Source organism: Crinia signifera, chromosome 11 (genome assembly GCF_055691185.1).
Source record: "Crinia signifera chromosome 11, ASM5569118v1, whole genome shotgun sequence".
NCBI classification, from domain to species: Eukaryota; Metazoa; Chordata; class Amphibia; order Anura; family Myobatrachidae; genus Crinia; species Crinia signifera.
Window position 1 is genome coordinate 71,784,152 of NC_139227.1, and position 19,537 is coordinate 71,803,688.

Here is a 19,537-nt window from a genome sequence, read left to right on the forward strand (position 1 = left end):
ATGGTGTAGAGCCAGGGAACCAAGATGTTGCATCCACTGTTGGTGCAATGCGGTGGTATTAAGATGAACAATTCTGCTGGGAGTAGAATTCTCCTAATGCAGGTGCTGGATCCAGAAAAGGTTGACACAGACCTTTTTCAAGGACCTTGAAAAAGCTGCCAAGAGCAGCGAAACGCGTAGGTGCAGCATCAGTGACCTGATACCACTTCAGCAATCGACACCCACGGTCTGTGTCAACCTTTTCTGGATCCAGCACCTGCATTAGGAGAATTCTACTCCCAGCAGAATTGTTCATCTTAATACCACCGCATTGCACCAACAGTGGATGCAACATCTTGGTTCCCTGGACTTCTATCCGCGGCTCTACACCATCTGGAGGTACGCCACCCCCTTAATAAAGCCCGGTCTGAATGCAGAGGTTCCACCATTTCCCACAAATACCGGTGTCTCCCTATCCATCTGGTAAAATTATCTATTCTGCGGTCTACAAACAAAGTGAACTGGCCCCTCACTTTGCTACATCACCATAAGAAATTGCCAGGTGTGGATCCACCCATCCAATTTTCCAAACGGATTACAAATCACCAAATCTACCAACTGGATTGGACTCTTATGACCGACCAAAGGGTGAATATAACTATCAGTGTCACTTTTTACCTTTATTTTATTTATTGTCTTACTACATGTGATAAATTTTAATAAATTGTATAATCCTTTTTCATCATACACCTGACCTTTTTTCATTCATTGTGTATAGTTAACAATTTACAAGTTGTTATTATATACTACATATCTGTAGAAATTGTGCTCATTGAGACCCATGGCTTCCTGAGTAACGTATAATACGACTGTCTGGTGCACAGGATGTATTGTACCTATTCTCTTGTCATGTTTTACTAATAATGTTGTTTATTATAGCAGCAGGGAACACAGCATCCTGGGCATACAGAAATGAGTAAACAATCAGTATTAAGAATATTATTTACCTCAGCATTGATGTCACAATTAATGTGTTCAATTACCATGTAATGTTTTCTATTGGAGGCCCGTTCTTTTGGTACTATAGTACATGTTGGAGATTACAGTGATTTCCATGGTATATAAGAAGCTTGTACTATTATACATACTTTGGTTGGAAAGAGATCACTGCTGTTTACTTGGGAGGAATGCGATGCACAGATATGGTGATGCCACAAGTGGCACCTTGTATAAGTAGATGCCTTCTATATGCATGTGTGATACTCTACTATTTCCGAGCACACAGCATCGGATCACCTGACATACCATCGGCCGGCTCAGTGACCAATGAGGTCACACTGACCAGCCACCGCAGGTACCAAACGTCGGTATATTGTATACAACTGCAGATCAGAACCACCACTATCGGGGAAGTATAGCATGCTCCTTTTCATCCTGGTATCACTATACAATTTAGAAGAGCTCCGTAAACTGTGGTCTTTGGCCTGATTCAGACCCGCCTGCTGGGTTGCATGTGTTTGGTTAACGCCTCCCCGCCAAACTCACGCCCCCTGCCATCCAAGCCCTGTGCAGGGCTGCAAATGGATGTGTACGGGTACACATCCGTTCTCTAGCGCCCATACACAGGAGAAATCCTTCAATGGTTACTTACCATCAAAGGGTTTCTCCTCCTCTATCCGGCGCTCGCAGCCACTGCGTGACCTAGAAGTAATTCGGCGGCTGCTGGGTTAGAAGCAAAATTGAGCCAGGCACCGACATCATGCGCCTGCCCCGAGTAGGCAAAGGAACGCCTCCGTACGCTCGAGCCCATTCAGTGTTTCTATTGGCGTGCCCACCATTTTTGTGTGCATGCCCATGAAACACCGGGGGACCACCCGCCACGGCCACTGCCTGTCAATCAGGCTATGAGCGCCTTGCCAAGGAAGAAATTGCCGCTCACAGCCGGACCTGCACATGTCCAATACCAAAAATGCGCATGTGCAGTAGCGAAGAGGCGCATAATTCGAACCTGTGCATGCAGGCCTCAATGGGCCACCTTGTTACAAGCGAGTGCTGGCAGGGCATGTAGGTACTGCAGGATTGTCTACTTTTAAAGTCTCCTCTCTAGGAGAAGCCAAGAGAGTAGACTGTCAACAGCACTTTGGGGGGCGGGGCCTGATGTAGACATAATCAAGCCCTGTCCCCAGTAGGCAAATCTCGCAATTTGCGGGTTTTCAAGAAGGAGGTGGGGTCAAATGACACTATTTGCATATTTAGCCCTGCCCCCCTCCCCCTCAGAAAATTAACACTGCCGCGGGGGACCCAATTCCGGTATTAGGGGCGTGGCCTCATGGCAAGGGGCGTTTAGTGAGGCCATGCCCCGTTTCTGCTGCTGTGGGGCATGGCTAGCAGCTTTGTGAGCTGCTGGCCAGCGCCCTGCCCCTCTGCATGCAGGAATAGACGATGTGCCCCCGCCGCGAGATGCTGCTGGCCGCGGAAGGGACGCAGGAACATCCCCAAAAACCGGGACGTTCCCGCGGTATGCAAGACAGTTGGGAGGTATGCAACCCTGAGGTACTGTTCTTATTTCCCTATAGTGTACACAATTAATTCTAGTGTATAGAAATCTTATATGCCTATGCTATTCTAAAAATAGTATTGCTACATTATGAGGGCTGCATTACATTTGTACAGAAATGCCTATCTATTAGCATGCAGGATCCTTGGAGAATAATGTACAGTATCATGATCTCTCCAGTAGGTCAGAGGGTCCTAAGGCCCACAGAGAACTGTCCTGTCCCTTCACAGTTATCTATGTAGCCTTTCCCCAAGGCAGACCCTCCCATACAACTTTGTACACCTGGCAGATGTCTGTGGGCTAAATTACCAAGAATTAATGAACCATGTTTGATGTAATCCTCAAGAGTTGTGTTCTGATCACCACCTGACATGAGACCCTGCTGGTGTGTCGCATTTATTTTTAACCCTATTCACTAGAACTTCTCTGCTACCGTTATACCACCTATCAGTGATGTCACTTATGGTTAATACTCAAATGTCAAGGAAATGGCATCAGCCATAAATGCTGTGTTAATGTACTGCTATTCTCTGTGCAGATGTGATGCTTCATGAACTGTCACACAAGATGACAGTACCAGCAAAATGTTTCTGTGCAGTGATGATATACCATTGTCAGACAGGAACAAACAAGTGTGTTATTTGTCAATTCTGGTTATTGCTTGCTCAGTAACGTCGAATCCAGTAAAATGCTTGGGCACTGCAGTATGTTATGTGTTCTAGCTGTAGCCAGTGTATCTTCTAAGGAAATAAATGGAGAATAGCAAATGCCAGTTATTTGGCTGTTTGCTCTTCACCAAAACAGTGGGCCTGATTCATAGATGTATGCAGTGTCAATACGCAATTATTGTCCAACTGCTCCTGTGCCACGGTCACACAGCGCGCGTTCCTATGTACCTTAGCAATGTGGCTCGCAGTGAGGTTTATTGGCGCAAAGTGACTAACGAGGACTGTATAAGGGAGGTAACAGGGAGTAGTAGAGAACACGTAGACATGTTGCAACCATTTGTGGGGCGTTTTTCAGCCTATAATTGTGATCCCATAGGCAGAACACAAGATGGCGGCATTTCAATTACCAAGGCCATTTTGTATGACCACAGGGTTATTCAGGGAGTCGATTTCCGAAGGGTCTGTGGTGTTACCCACCCCCCCGGAATGCATTTTCCATAAATCGGTATGGAATACATATGGGGGACCTGCAGTCATGATGCCGGTGGTCAGAATACCAATGCTAGCATCCCGATGGTGAGAATCCCAACAGGTGTCAGGTAAGTATAGTTACTGCCCCCTGGTGCCCTAACCCTCCCTGCTAACAGCTAACCCTAGCCCTCCCCCTGCAGCCCGACTCTAACCCTCTTTGCCAGTGCCTATACCTAACCTCCAGGCCCAACCTCCTAAACCTAACCGGCTCCTGCCCCACTTCCTAACCCCCCATCTAAGTGCCTAAATCTACCCCCTCCCTGCAGCTTAACCCAAACTTCTCACCCCCCCCAACTACAGCCTAACCCTAGCCCTCCTCCCCCTGCAGCCTGACTCTAACCCTCTTTGCTAGTGCCTATACCTAAACTCCCTATGCATCTGCCTAAACCTAACCACCCCACTTCCTGAACCCCCCACCTAAGTGCCTAAATCTACCACCCTCCCTGCTGCCTAACCCAAACTTCTCACCCCCCCCCCACCCCTCCAACTGCAGCCTAACTTTAAATCCCCCAGTACTGCCTAAACTTGACCCCCCTTCCCCAGCCACATGCTACAAGCCCCAGTTACTTACTGATCAGGATGCTGGCTGTCAGTATTCCAGCATCGGCATCCTGTCTGGTTTGAAGATCCAGCGCTGGTGTTTAGAAGGCAGTTGGGATGCTGGCAGCGGCGTAGTGAATGTCGCGATGCTGACTGTATCCCCTTGGTACATATGGGATATGTGACCAAAGTCTGAAAAAGGCTGGCCGCAATTTCCCTTTAGAACATATCACCCTATGACACATAGACGCCATATTCATGCTGTATCAATGTCCTGTATTCTCTTATACTGTATTATTCAACGTTTAGCGTGCATACATGTTTTTAAACTTTATATGGTCACTTACTATGTGTTTTACTTTTACAGCCTGGTCTTTATCTGCCTGTGAGCTTCTTATGCACAATTACTTATCCTTTTAAATTATTTGTCCATTTTTTATCTTGGTTTTTTTCCCCAATCAATAATGACTTCATCTTCATGTCTGCCAGCTGCTAGCATTGTGTTGGTATGACGTCAGTTTAGCCATTTAACAAACAACCTGTTACTCTATACCTGTTGCAGAAACTATGTCCCGGTTGACTGAGCATGATCGAAAATTTGTAAATGCTGTATGCTAAAGGTTTCTTTGTCTCAAAGATTTTATTGCGAATATTAAAAATAAAAATCAGCACTAGTATGAGAATCGCTCATATCTTCCTGCATCATTACTTAATACAGATTACAACATACACGCGTCATTTATCGTCATGGTGCAACATTTACATACCTCTTATTGACAAACTGACGGCATCGATTTATTTCCACGGGTGTCTCTTACGGTAGTTCTTCCATGTCACTTTCCTTGCATTTGTAAATCCAACAAAGTATAGAAACAGTAAGGGCGCATACAAGCCACGAGGGTCTCCTCCTGCACCTGACAGGGCTTATTCCACTGTCTGGCTCAGCAAATTGGATTAGCACATTTCTTCCAATTTCTTCTTTCCCCTTCTTAGTAAAAAAATCTTTCCGTCCCTCCTATTCCTCCTCTTTATAGCAGCAAATGATCCTGTTTCATGGCAAGACAAAGACGGAAGGGGGCTTTATGTATAGAATAAGTGCAATGTTGCGGAACCAAGCAAAAACCTAGGGACCTTTCACCACAATGTATTCACGGACAAGCAGTGGCTTGATCTTTTTGCTGGAGCCGGGGATAGGAGGAACCTCCCTACCCAATATATAACCACTGGCTGTTCCACTTGAGAACATTAAGTACCTATTTGACTTTTTCTAGAGCTGGGAACACTGATGACAAGTGATTTCTGGAAGAACAAGTAGGGAAGACTGCACATCAGCTTACACTGTCATTTTATAATCCCATACATAACCATATGGTGATGTTGCTGTTTCCTGGTCGCCAGATTGCTTGGTGGGTTTGTGAAATGTTGTAATACCTGTGGGGGAGCAAAAGGAGAGAGATGTCTTACAATAAATCAGAAACAATCTGTTGTAACGTAACCTTTTGCATAAGTGATAATAAGATGTTTACATTGGAAGAGATAGTTTGCTGCAGTATTGTTAAATCTGCTAATTACTCTCCTCATCAAGGATTCAGTGCTCTAAATCCTATTGTGTTGTGTCTAACACTACATAAACCTCTCGGTAATCAGTGACAACTTGATGCAGACATTGGGGTAGTAGCTTCTGCTAATAATCCTTAGTGTTAGTGCCCTGGTACTACTACACCTTCCACCTCCATGGTCAGTAGTACACCTTGCCGTCAGAGTGTGTGTGTGTGATCTAGATAGATAGATATTATATGGGGGACTTTTTTATCAAAGATTTTCCCACAAGTTACTGGAATGTTATATAAGCAGCAGGGTACATCTACAGCAACTGCACACAAAGATGTAGGATTAGTGTATGCTACACATTCATCCAACTACACAGGCACCCAGATGTTTAAGCACTTTGCGTTGGAGGGTTGTGTATAGAGTTTAGTTATTTTTAGTGAGCTGGCCCCTTTCGTTTTCTGCCTCACAATAGACATCACACACACACACACCAGTCATGAATCGAGAAATGTGGCAGATATAACGGAGCCTGGGGGCGTACACACAATCTAAAAGCAGGCCGTGGAGAAGGAGGGAGAGAGAGCGAAGTGAGAACAGACAGTGCTGTCTGTGCGCTGTGAACCCAAGTAACGTCTCAGGCTAATTAAACGTCTTTGTAATAATAAGTACAGTTGTCAGATGAACCGGAATATAAGTGTATGGGCTCCTAATGTGTTATAAGAAGGTGGGGAAAAGGAAGGGTAACAAGAGAGGCTCATTTTGGTACTTGTCAAGCTTTGCAGGTTTCTTAATGAGGTGCGAGGCGGGGAAAGTAGACGTGAGGAGACATGGCAAGGCAAGAGTGTGGAGTGAGCCCCTTTAAATGAATATTAGACCACTTGTTTAAGGGTCAGTATGGGGTTGGTTTCGGAAGCATAGTGTATCCAGGAAAAGGAAGCATGGATAGTAGATTAGACTGGCAGGTAAGGCTCTAGGGAGAAATAAGGTGCAGCAGGAAAGTTCTTCTGATTGGTTGTATGGAGCAATAGAGTCAGACGCTCAGTGTACATATTGGGAAGGAACTGGTAGATTTATTTACAGGGTGATGCAGCAACCAGAAGGGATACAACAACAATTACAGTATGAGTAATATGTGATGGAAATGTTGGTCCAATTTGTGATGGAAATGTTGGAACAATTATAGAGAGTGGTCTGAGAAGTTATGGAAATAATTGTGAAAATACACATACACAAGTATATTTGAAAAAATAATAGTGGCCTTCTACATGGCATATACTGTAGATAATTTATCTGCAAATCTTAATGTTTATGTGTGGCAATGCAATGATTTATACAACAGGGACAATACAAATAGTTGTGCGAACCAGGTAAATAGAGCAGTAGAAGGAGTTATCAGAGAACAAGTATATGAGAAATGTTAAACTCTACCATCACAATAGAATATTTCCTGTAAAAAGCTGTGAAATGGAAAAAATGCATAGATGGAGAGAAATACAGAAATGGGTCTGTCTCACCGCTGTTACACAGTACATCGCAGTGCAGGAGCCCGTGTAGATAGAAGACATTCATATGTGGTAGATAAATAGAGGTTTCTTCCTTGGTCCAGTGGCCTCTCTGAATCAGCCCCCCTCCATTTATACACCCCACCGGAAATAGTGACTGTGACTTGGTTGCCTGACCCCCTCAGGGCTACCTCTCAGGGGAGTGAATACAGACTGTATTGAATATCAGGGCACCCGCGTGAAATGCATTACAGCAAAAGCACAGAGAGAGGGAGGAGGAGAGAGAGAGACAGAACAGGAGGAGGGGAAAGAGAGGGAGGGAGAAGCAAGGAGCAGGAGGAATAGAGAAAGAGAGAGAGAGCGAGCTATCGCAACCTGAAAATGGTCAGAGATAGAAAATAAAATGTGATCTCCTCACAAAAGCTTCGTTGAAATAATTGATGTCCCAGTGACTGGATATTGTATATAATAATTGTAGCATTGTTATTGCATTGAATTGATTGGACCTTTCTTCTAGTTTTGTCGGAGCCCTAATACTGCAATAGCAGTGCTACAGATGTGTCTAGAGAGGCCAATCCAGGGATCGGGATTGGCGGGATCCCGGGATTTTGGCCTAAACTTGTTGGGATTTGAATCCTGGGATTGAAGCTTCCAATCCCGGAATTCCGGGATTAGTAACCCCATGCAAAGATTTAGTTTTTATTTAAAGCCGGGCAGCACTGAGCACCTTAGAATATGGCTCAGACGCTGCCCGGCTGACTGCTCCTTACCCCCGATGCTGCTGTTCGGGAGTCGGGAGGGACAGTGTGCTGTGCTGACAAGCATGGCGGCGCCCAGGCTACGCAGCATGACCCCTGACATCACGTCACGCTGCGCAGGCCGGCCGCTGCTCTGCCTGTCAGCACAGCACACTGTCACAAACCTGGACAGATGCCCGCTGTTACGCCACCAGCCTCCCGCCCACCCACAGGAGATAGACATCCTGCTGCTGCCTGTGCCCTGTCACCACCGCCGCCGCCGTAAGTGACAGGGCAGAGAGGATGGGCACGGGAAGGATGTGTGGGGGTGCAGCTTTAGAAGTAATTTATAGTGACATCTGGGGGAGGGGTCGTTTTTTTTTTATTAGGGAGGCCAATCCCGGGATCCCGGGAATCCCGGGATTGAGCATTTTCCAATCCCGAATCCCTAGATATTATCTTCTAGAAGATACTAGATATAATCTGATTGGTTGATTATAGAAATATCCCATCTTTAAGGGAACTCCTATCTTAGTAACTAAACCCTGCACTACAGATCCTGGGCTGCAACAATAATTAGTTTTATACACGTACAAAGTTGTAGATGAAGCACAACAGATCTTGGAGTGAGAAATAGCTGTGGACGCTGCATCGTCGCACTAAAGGAGCGTACACACTGAGCAATATTTTGAACGATATGTACGATAATGACAAGTCATAATGGCATTTGCGTGCATATTGATGCATGCTCATGAGGGTCGTTAGCGATGTCATCTGTACATGCCGCTCAATCTGAGGATATCGGCAATGAATGTATAATACTGAAATGTGGCCACTAACGATATCGTTTGTAAAATCATTCAATTTTGTCCAGAATTTCAAGGGAAATCATTGACAACATTGCATTGTTTGTAATTTTGACTAATTTGTACCCAGTTTTATACAGATTCTAAATCAAACGCACACAGGTATAAAAAAAGCTGCATATTATTTACTTATTTATTTAGTTTCTTATATAGCGCAGCAGATTCCGTTGGGCTTTACAATAGGAGACAGAGATAAAACAAACTGGGTAACAACAGACAGACTTGGAGGTAGGAGGGCCCTGCTGCAAGCTTACAATCTATAGGGCACATAAAATTGATTATTGACAGCTCAGCTAGATCACGGGTTTGATACCCACCACGGCCCTAATGGGTGGAGTTTGTATATTCTCCCTGTGCTTGTGTGAGTTATCTCCAGGTACTCTGGTTTCATCCCTCAATCCAAAAATAGACTGGTCAGTTAATCCCCCCCCCCCCCAAATAATAACCCTAGTGTGTAAATATGTGCATGCATATGTTATGCATGCACATGTTGTCTAGGCAAGGCTAGAAGTAGTTCTTATCTGCCATCAAGTTCTATTTTTTGGCAGCAAGACTAGTTTTTTTATTATCAAAAGTTACACGACTGTGTGGCATAATGTGAAGTAGGGACGGCTATCATTGCATGTGTGTGACATCATGCAGCCGCTGTGGGACCCCAAAATGGGCCGATCATCACTGTATTGTCTGACTGTGCCCCTGACACCGCTCCCACAATGCTTGGTCACTGCTCCCCATCATCTGCAGTTGCATTTTTGCACTGTGACTGCAGTTTAAGGCCTGGTGCCCTAAATTTCTAGTCACAACAACTGTGTTATACTGTAAATCAACAGTATTCATCAAGAGAGACCAGTATCTCCACTGTGACACTTTGCACTGCCAGGCCTCTTTCCTACATTAACATCCAATAGAAAAATCACCATTACTGCTATATGCGTATCTGATCATACAGAGGGGGAAATGTATGAAGGGATGCAGTCATTTGGTCTACAGCATGATGGTCGACAGTCATTAGGTCGACACCATTAGGTCGTCATGGATCTAGGTCGACATAGGAAAAGGTCAACATGGGTCTAGGTCGAAAGGTCATTAGTTCGACAAGTCGTTAGTTTGACAGGTCATTAGTTTGACAGTGTCTAGGTCGACAGTCAAAAGGTCGACATGGGGGTTTTTCACTGTTTTTTTGAGTCGACATGTGATATTTCGTGCCCTACCATCCACTAGGGCGTGGTGGGAGAATAAAATAGTGTGTCGAGTGTAGCGAGGCACCGTGCCCGATGCATAGCGAGCGATGCAAGGGTATGTGGTGCACTTTAAACTGTGTCCATGTCGACTGTGTTGACATTCAGGTAAAAAAACTGTGAAAAACCCCATGTTGACCTTTTGACTGTCGAACTAATGACCTGTCGAGCTAACGACCTGTCGAACTAATGTCCATTCGACCTATAACCATGTCGACATTTTCCCATGTCGACCTAATGACTGTCGACCATCATGCTGTAGACCATGGTACTTCAACCTGTGGCCCTCCAGATGTTGTGAAACTACATGTTCCAACATGCATTGCCACATTTAGTCCTATAAGAGCATGCTAAAAACCTCAGGGCATGCTGGGACTTGTAGTTCCACAACATCTGGAGGGCCATAGGTTGAAGGCCTGTGCTGTAGACCAAATGATTCCAACCCTTTATGAAGATAAAAGTTATATTTTACATGGGTTGTTGCTATGGGCAACCAATCAGAATCTAATTCGTATGTATTTAGCATCTAGAAGATAACAATTAGTGGGCCAGATGCACTAAGCTTCAAAAGTGATAAAATGGAGAGTGATAAACAGCCAGCCAATCAGCTCCTACCTGACATATTTACAAACACAGTCTGTGACATGGCAGGTAAGAGCAGATTGGCTGCCTGTTTATCACTCTCCATTTTATCACTTTTGAAGCTTAGTTCATCTAGCCCAGTATCTGATTAGTTGCCCATAGCAACATCCCATGTGAAATAGATTGCCCATCTTACTAAATTTCCCCAAGAGTATCCCAGCCCCTCATTAACATGACAGAGAAGTCCTCTCTTTTTTTTTATAGAGCCTTTATTCATCTCCGTGTTTTTAGGATGTTGTGAGCAATAACATTAGATATACTGTACTATATATTGTTTGGCAGTGTCATGGCGCCATACTATGTTTATACAGCAGTGCAGAGTATGACTTAGCATGCCTGTATATAAAACTAAACAACTATTGCCGCTACCATCAGCTGCTCTATAGACAGAGGTAGAGGGGAAGTCTGACTCTGTGAGTTTTTCCTCAAAGGACTTATAAAATGCAGCAGTTATCGCCTGTCACTTCCAGTGAGCGGACGGCATTAACATCAGTGTATTTAATTATGCTTAACGATCCTAAAACATCAAATATTTAGAACTGAACTCTGCTTCTCTTCTGGCTAAATAAACCTTCCCCTCCCCATGCTCATCACATGGAAAGCAGCCCGGATTCAAGCTCAGAGTTACTCCGCGAGGAGATAGACTGTGCGGGGTCTTGGCAGACAGAAGGCTAAATATTGCCCTTCTGGTTTGGTGCATCGGAGGGGTTAAGTCATTCCTGTAAGCAAAGATCCAGCCCTGTTTCAGATAAGTGTATGTATGTGTGCAGTAGCTCAGTGACATGCGTGTGTCACGTTTAATTTGCGATGTCACCACAGCCTGCTTTCAGCCTGTCCTCATGAATCACCGGCAGAAGGCAGATCACATCCCCAAGAGGTGAATGCAAGCATCCCCTTGCTTAGCTTTGCTCTGAAAGAAAGACTGATTCATAAAAGCACTTACATCTTAAGGAAAACCTATAGATCTACCCATATTGGCATACGTGGGGCACATTTCCAGGTGTTTTGTACTATAGGCCCTGACATGAAGCGCCACTTCTACCGCGCCTGAATTCTTTTTTTGTAACCTCACCATGATAACGATGATGAGAATATGGGGCTTTTACGGTTCATAGAACGTAGATGTTGCTCCTCTGCCTCACTCCTTCTCCCTGTTTTCTCTGAGCCAAAACTCACTTCCCGTCAGTCCTCCGTCTGTCACTCCGTCTGGAAGTTTCAAGTGTTTTCTACGTTAATTAAAAAAAATTCTATTGACAAACCTGTTACATCTGACACAATGAGTGCCTTGCATCAGCAAACATCTGACATACTGTCCGTCTAAGTGCACCTAGATTTATATATTTAATGTACACTTTTTATGACCCTCTAAGTGCTTACACCTATATTTATACCTCTATATATTATTTGATTCTTACACCCTTCAATTCTGAAACTTTCGTTATTTACACCCACTCTGACCTCCAGATAACTTTCACCCATCGCAGCAATAGCCATATATAGCTGTATAGGCTATATACACATTGTATGCTATTATTTAGACTATGTCTTTATATTATAATATTATTTGTTAACCATCGACGGGACACATAAATCATGCTCCTTAATGGATTGGGAGTGGAGCAGTGTGTGTTTGTGCGTGAGAAGGGGGGGGGGGCGCGGGAGGGGAATAAATATATCTGGCAAGTGTTGGAGATAATGAATTAATATTGATTCTTAGACACAGGAAGGAGAGAGAGAAAAGGGAGTAACAACTTGTGCTCTGCGGATGTTTTATGGGGGTCCGCTCTCACTGGACCCACCTAGCAGGATCCATAGAGGGCAACTCTGAGAAAAACAAAGCCGTAAATAAGATGGGAAAGAGAGGAGAGATGTTGTTTTCCCAACTAAATCGCTATGGACTTTGCTGAGTTACGGAGCTCCTGGCTTCTTAAAATTTATAGCTTTCCAGCACTAATGCACTTGGCACAACTTCCAGAAACCTAAGTGCAGAGACTGAGCCCAACAAGACACTGTTGAAACTGGTAGTCGGAGGAACTGGTTAACCCATGGGGTCGATCTAGTAAAGACTAATGCTATTTTAAGGTCAAGCGATATTTGCCTTTGCAAGCTATAAAGAAAAGCCAAGTGTGTTTGCTTCAGCCTCGCACCAGTGTATTTGCCAAGTAGTCCGCCCTGAAGCCCACACAATGCTCTAATTTGTCAGACTGAAACTGTGCCGGATTACCAACAGTTTAGTGATGGGTTCAGGGCTCCCATATACAGAGCCCCCCCGACATAGCTACGCCACCAGTGCTGGGGGGAATGGGGGACTGGTATATGTGAACTGAGCTTTCTGTGTGCCATAATGTCAACTGGGAGGACTGCAGTGGGTTTAACACGTGTGGTGCTGGGAGTGTTTACACATTATACTTGTTAATAACATTCACATCAGAGGTCGGGCTGCAGCACTGTCCAAATTTCAAATAGGGGAGCCACGCCAACTGCCAGTGAGTCAGTTTGAAATGGCAGTTGTTGGCAGTTTCTGTGCCTCCCCTATTTGAATTTTTAACTGTGCTGCAGCCCCCTTCTGGAGCCTCCCCTGATCACCATTACGTCACATTAGGGATGGCCATCGTTGCCATTGCCATCAATGGCAATAGTGCAAATGGGCTTTTGATAGTGTTAAACAATGCAATGGATGACCATTGATATTTTATCGATGGTCATCCATTTTGTTTGACTGATTGGCCTGTGGGCCAATCAAAACAAGGGGGCAGCTGTCGTGGAGCCCCCACAAACCTTAATCTGAATTGGTAGCTATTGTGTCAGTTTTCAGTAACACCAAGTTCTCTCCTATTTGTGTGGTGTACAGATACAGCAATGCGGGAATTAAACATTTTATTCAAACACACTGAGAATTGAAGTGCTGCTGAAGAGTAAATCATGGGAAATATTTGTCATGACTTAATATTCTACACAGCTTGATTTGGGGAAAAATACTGCTATAGTTTAAAATGATCCAGATAATAAGGGATGGTTTATACACGTGTTTGGTTATAGTGGAAATCCAATTTTGGCCTATATTTTCCATAGAATGCAACCCAACATATTTCAGGAGCCACATGTGTGACCCATCAATCTTTAATTGAACAAACAGCCCCAAACCTAATTCATCACACTGGCAATACTCATACCAAAATCTCCCCATGTTCCTCTTATTGGCTTCAAATTCCACATGCCCTGCAACCCCCTCTCCCCCCCCCCCCACACACACATACACCCCACACCCCTTCCCAGTTTAGAAATCCAGAGAAGAAGTCTGATTGGTGTGATGAGTAAATTTACCTATAGTGAAAATCCTGTTGGTCAAAATACCAACAATTAAAATGTCGACCATGTCTGTATTTTGATCTTGTCAGTATTTTAACCATCGACCAATGGTGGTCTGTATTTTGACTGTAGGTAAATCATACTGATCCCTGATTGGAACACAGGTGAAAGCCCACTTGTAGCCCACCATTAATCCAGATACTACTGAAACCGATAGCACATTGGAGGGCAAAATGTAACCAAATTAATAATAAGAACATTTAAACAAACAAATTTGCCACAAAATGACAACTCATTCAATATATTGGGTAATGTGTACCCAGCTTTACTTTGTATGATGACCAGTGGTGTGCTACCTCATCGAAGGAGGGAAGATGTCACTTGTCATGCTGCCGGCACCCATCCCCACCCCCCCCCAGACCACTGCTTTTAGTCCCCAACGCTGTTCACCACTGCTCCCAGTCCCCACCGCTGTCTATAGTCCCAGGGATGACAGTTACCGGGACCAGCGCATGTGCAGTATCAGCGACGGTACTGTGCATGCATGTACCCCCAGCTTCTATAGACTGCATCAGCTGCAGCCCAAAAAATTTAAATTGTACTGCACGGCAAGGCAGGAAGTGGCTTCCTACAGGAAGCCAGCTCTCTGCCTACAGCAGCTCAGACTGCCAATCCCGGAGGTAGTGAACACCTCCTATCAAGACTGCCTTACTCCGGGTTATTGGCAGGTCAGTCTTCCAGCCTATAGGTAAAAACAGTCACCGATGAGGTCTCTTCCTTCTTGAACTGATTTTTATGTTTATCACTGTTATTAATGCTGCTTTATTGCTAAACTGTGCTGTATTTATGCCAATCCATCAATAAAATATTTTAAGAATTAATTTTTCAATTCAGTGTGTTTTAGAGCTGTATAGTTTCTTCAATATTCATATTTGAACATACCAGCATAAGGTCAACCATCTGTTAGGCAGCCATGGATATGCATGAGTATTAATGAGAGAATGGACAGCCCACGTACTGGTAGTAGCATGCTCCGTATGCTGACATTGAATGATCGCATGATGACATGGGATAATAAGGCATTATGTATTAATTATTGGGATTTGCTCCTTATAATTGTTATTTGTTTATTGCTGCTCACCACAGCCCTAGTTTACCGCTAATGCAATGACTTCACTTCTGCGTTCAGGACAGGACGTGCTCCTGCGCATGATTTTAGCTGAATCTTCGGTCTGGGGTGACGGATGATGCAGTTGACAGCTGGAAAAATATATCCTGGCCTCGGTTACTCTGCATAGTAGCGATGAACAATGATCTCATGCATCCAATGCAAAGCTATACAGGTGATGCATGGAGCCCTGTTCCCAGCACACCAGCATTGTCTTTATTCAACATTTTAGGCATACATGGGAATTTAAGCAAACCAATGTATTTTAAAGAAAGGAAATTAAAATATGTGTCTGATGTAATGAAGGCAATACCAATGTTACTGTAGTGTAGGAACTAATGCAAAAAAAACAACTGAGTGTAAAACCAGCGAAAGGTGACCGACCGCTATGGCCTGTGGTTTTCGGTACTTGCTCCTGAACAAGTTACGTAACTTTCGTAGTTTACATTTTCAATACACCACTACGCAAACTACGTAATGGGCGCCCTGCTAATACACAAGCACCTGCTTTTCTCTTCTGCATGGTAAGCACCTTTCATGTGTAACTTCCCAACCACAATGACGGATCATAATGATGGCGGCAGCAGCAGGGGGACCAGGTACATGATCAAGCAGAGTGTGCCCGTATATATCAGGGTTGCCTACTTTTAAAGTCTCCTCTTTAAAGTAGACGGTCATCAGCACTTGGGGGGTGGATGTAGACGTCATCAAGCCCTGCCCCTCAAATCCCGCAATTTGTGGGTCTACGGGGAGAGGCTAAATGACGCAATTTGTCCCGCCCCGGGAGGGTTGCCCACCTTTCCGGTGGTCTGGGAGGGGGACACTATTTTTAGGAGCCTCCCAGTCGTTTCGGGAGGGTAGGCTACCATTATATGTTAATAACATTTACATAAACAGATGGACTGTAGGACCCTGTAGACTACAAGGTAATAGTGCCTAAAGTCTATACATTATGGAATACTGACCATTTCACTAAGCAATAATCTTTCCAAACCAAATAACACCATGGAATCTGTCTTTCAGTATTAAGGTGGCCATGGGCTATATGCGGCAACCAATACAGATTTTTATTCATTTTTGTTCATTATCTTCTCTTTTGTTTCCCTAACCTCCTTTCTTTCTTCTCTTCAGTACTGTAACCTTCTTGTCTCCCTTCCCCCATATTCACTGTGACAGAAAAGAACTGAAATGTACTAAAATGAAATCAATTTTGTAACCTTTATAAACTACAAGATCTGAACTAAATATGTTGTTGTCTGGCTGTTGTTTCCTACTGTTGGTCCTTTATTGTACATTATTGTATAGTATGAGGCGATGTGGAGTCCCAGGGCAGGAGCACCCACTTCTGTACAACAGGGGGAGGCATCTTACGTCACAGATTAAATGTTATTTACCAATGACACAGCCTGTCCCATGACTTTACTTCTAGTAGACTTATACTCGTTTCACAACACAATGCCGAGATCTCAATCATGGGTCTGATTGAGTCTGGCGCTTTCACATTAAACCGAATCCCCCATTATCGAGAGAGCTACATGGGTTTAACCTTTCTTATAGCCCTGGTTGAATCAGTTCGCACCTCTACTTGAGCCATACTAAACCAACCATGGCAATAACCGGGTCTCAGTTGCGTTGTGAAAGGGGTATGATTGGCACTGAATTAGCTATGCAAACCATACCATGCTCCGTAACCAGGTATACACAATTTTGAATAACTAGGGCCGCATCTCCACTTGCAGCATTGCTGGCTGCTCAGATGTGAGCGTATGCGGACCTCCGCCTGATTTCAGATGCATTTCTTGCACCAATGGAAAGGGCTGATGCAAATGTGCACTGATAGTGATTGTGAACGCTGTCACAGTTGGATTGATGGGTGTAATGCAGTTGCATAGATTTGGCCAATTTTGAAATACAGACAGAGATTCCCATTTCATTCAGAGCAAGCAATGCTGCCAAGTTTGAGGCCAACATGCATGCAAGTCTGTATCAGCCATATTGTGTATTAGCTGTAAATAGGGCTATGTACTAAGACCCTGAAATATACAGTAGTGTTCCCCTTTCATGAAATAACCAAGGTCAATCCCAGGTTGTTGCCAGGTCAACCCAGATCACTGTGCAGTGTGAAAGGGCCTTTCAAAAATCACAGGGCCAGCAATCTGACCTAGGTTAAAAGAAGGGTTAATCCCGTGTCGGACCTAGGTTGCTGTGCAGTGTGAATGGGTAACACGGGTCGAGCCACCTGAGTCCCATTCACACTATGGAGGAGGCAGCGCTTGGACACAGCATCAGCTCCAAGCGCTGCCTCTGATGCCGCGCCGCCATGCCCTGTATGACGTTGATGCGGCTTATTGCTGGGTTGCAAATGGTGTGTTGCTCCCAGACCAGACCCATGTCCACATCCCGGGTGAGACCCGGCCTTTGCAAGGGGTATTACATAATATTAGGTTTAGTATTAGCAGAATAATTGAATAAATATTACTCTGTTGCTAGCTATTGCCTATATAATAACTGTGGATTGCATTTCCGTTTCAGGTCCTCGTAGCCTGCAGTCCATTTCATTGGAACCACATTTATTTATTTTTATATTTTCTTGGGCGATTCAGTGTAAATACAGCTTTAACGCCGCTGTCCTGGGCTCTTCTCCAAAGGATCTTTGTTGAGTGAGGGGTGAAAGTGGGAGGGAAGGCTGCAGAAGTCAGATCTCGGCATGACTAAACAGCCATCACCATTTATTTTAATGTCTTTCTGGGCACTGGCTCTGTAATATATATCCGTACACACACGCGCCACAGATTTTACAGCTACATGCTGCTAAATTATTCCAGGGCAAGCTCTTTCTCCATAGACATACTCCTAATTGTGGGGCTATACCATAAATAACTGCTTTTCAACAAAAGTAGATGAGCCACATAATGCTCCGCTATTTATGACATTGACAGAGTTGGGCATCTGCCTCCCTTACCACAGACTGATCCATAATCTCATGGGCAGAATCACTTATTGGTAACCAGAGACCCTCTTTAATGCAATGTTTGGTGGGTTACTTGTTTAAGACCTCTAGATGTCACCTAATCAAAGGACTGTAAGTGTGTACTCCTTACTTGTACTTTATACAGTATTCAGGTGTAGATGTATGAAGCTGTGGTAAGGGAGCAGAAGTGATAAAGTGCCTGGTACTTTATCACCGGCCAATCAGCTCCTGACTGTTAAGTAACAGGCTGGGTTTAAAAAGGGACAGTTAGGAGCTGATTGACCAGTGATAAAGTACCAGGTACTGTGGGGCAGATTTATTAAGCTCGGTGAAGTGGTAAAGTGTCTGTTTTTTATCACCGGCCAATAAGCCCCTGACTGTTAAGTTACAGGCTGGGTTTAAAAAGGGACAGTGAGGAGCTGATTGGCTGGTGATAAAGAACCAGGCGCTTTATCACTTCTCCTCCCTAGGGATGGCCATCGACCATCGATGATTCGAAATCATTGATGGTTCATGGCCGATGTCGAATACTTTTGCCATCGATGGGGGAGTTACCAGATGGTTTCCCTCCATCGATGGAATAGCAAAACGATGTTTTGCTGTTTTTTTTTTTTTCAAAAGTGCTGGGACACGGAGCATAGCTCCGCCCCCCGACACCCGCGAAGCCCCACCCCGTGTTTTGATTGGACCACAGGCCAATCAATCAAACACAATGGATGACCATCGATATGTAAAAATATCGATGGTCATCCATTGCATAGTTAAGCACTATCGATGGCCAGTTGCCGAATTGCCAACGATGGCAACGATCGATGGCAATGGCAAAGATGGCCTGGCAATGGCAAAGATGGCCATCCCTACTCCTCCCATATCACTGCTTCATACATCTACCCCTCAGTTTTGTGTTTGCATAAACTGTATAACAAAGGATGCTACCAAGACTAATCACCACCATTGGATGCAGTCAGTTCAATAAAATATAATATTTTCCATAGTTACAAAATAAAATAATCAATGAATAGTTCTACTGTTATATAGAAGTTGACTCACCAATTGTTGCTATGTGTTAATGCATGCATCATAGTGCCCAGTGAGACACCTGTGGAGCTTTCCCATACTAGGAAGAGAGGTCGGCCTATCAGAACCTCCCACTTCCCCTGCAATAGTACAATTCGCCATATAACACTAACCACACACACACACACACATACCTGCACTTGTTACCAGAGGATATTTCTAATATGTATGCAAATGTAAGGAACCTAAAAAAAAAAGCAC

At 44.3% G+C, this 19,537-nt stretch overlaps 1 protein-coding gene across 5 annotated transcripts in view; it reads right to left on the reverse strand.

Moving 5' to 3' along the window:
• Positions 1-19,537, reverse strand: part of FLRT1 (fibronectin leucine rich transmembrane protein 1) — a 176,579-nt gene that overhangs the window by 78,452 nt on the left and 78,590 nt on the right. For 3 of the 5 annotated variants that reach the window (XM_083164539.1, XM_083164541.1, XM_083164542.1), the window contains exon 2: positions 5,043-5,706. The exons of 1 other annotated variant lie outside the window; for it this stretch is intronic. The gene's annotated coding sequence lies outside the window, so the exon portion shown is untranslated. Of the gene's footprint in view, positions 1-5,042; positions 5,707-7,340; positions 7,614-19,537 lie in introns of those variants that run through there. One more of the 5 variants, XM_083164540.1, reaches the window with a different exon arrangement.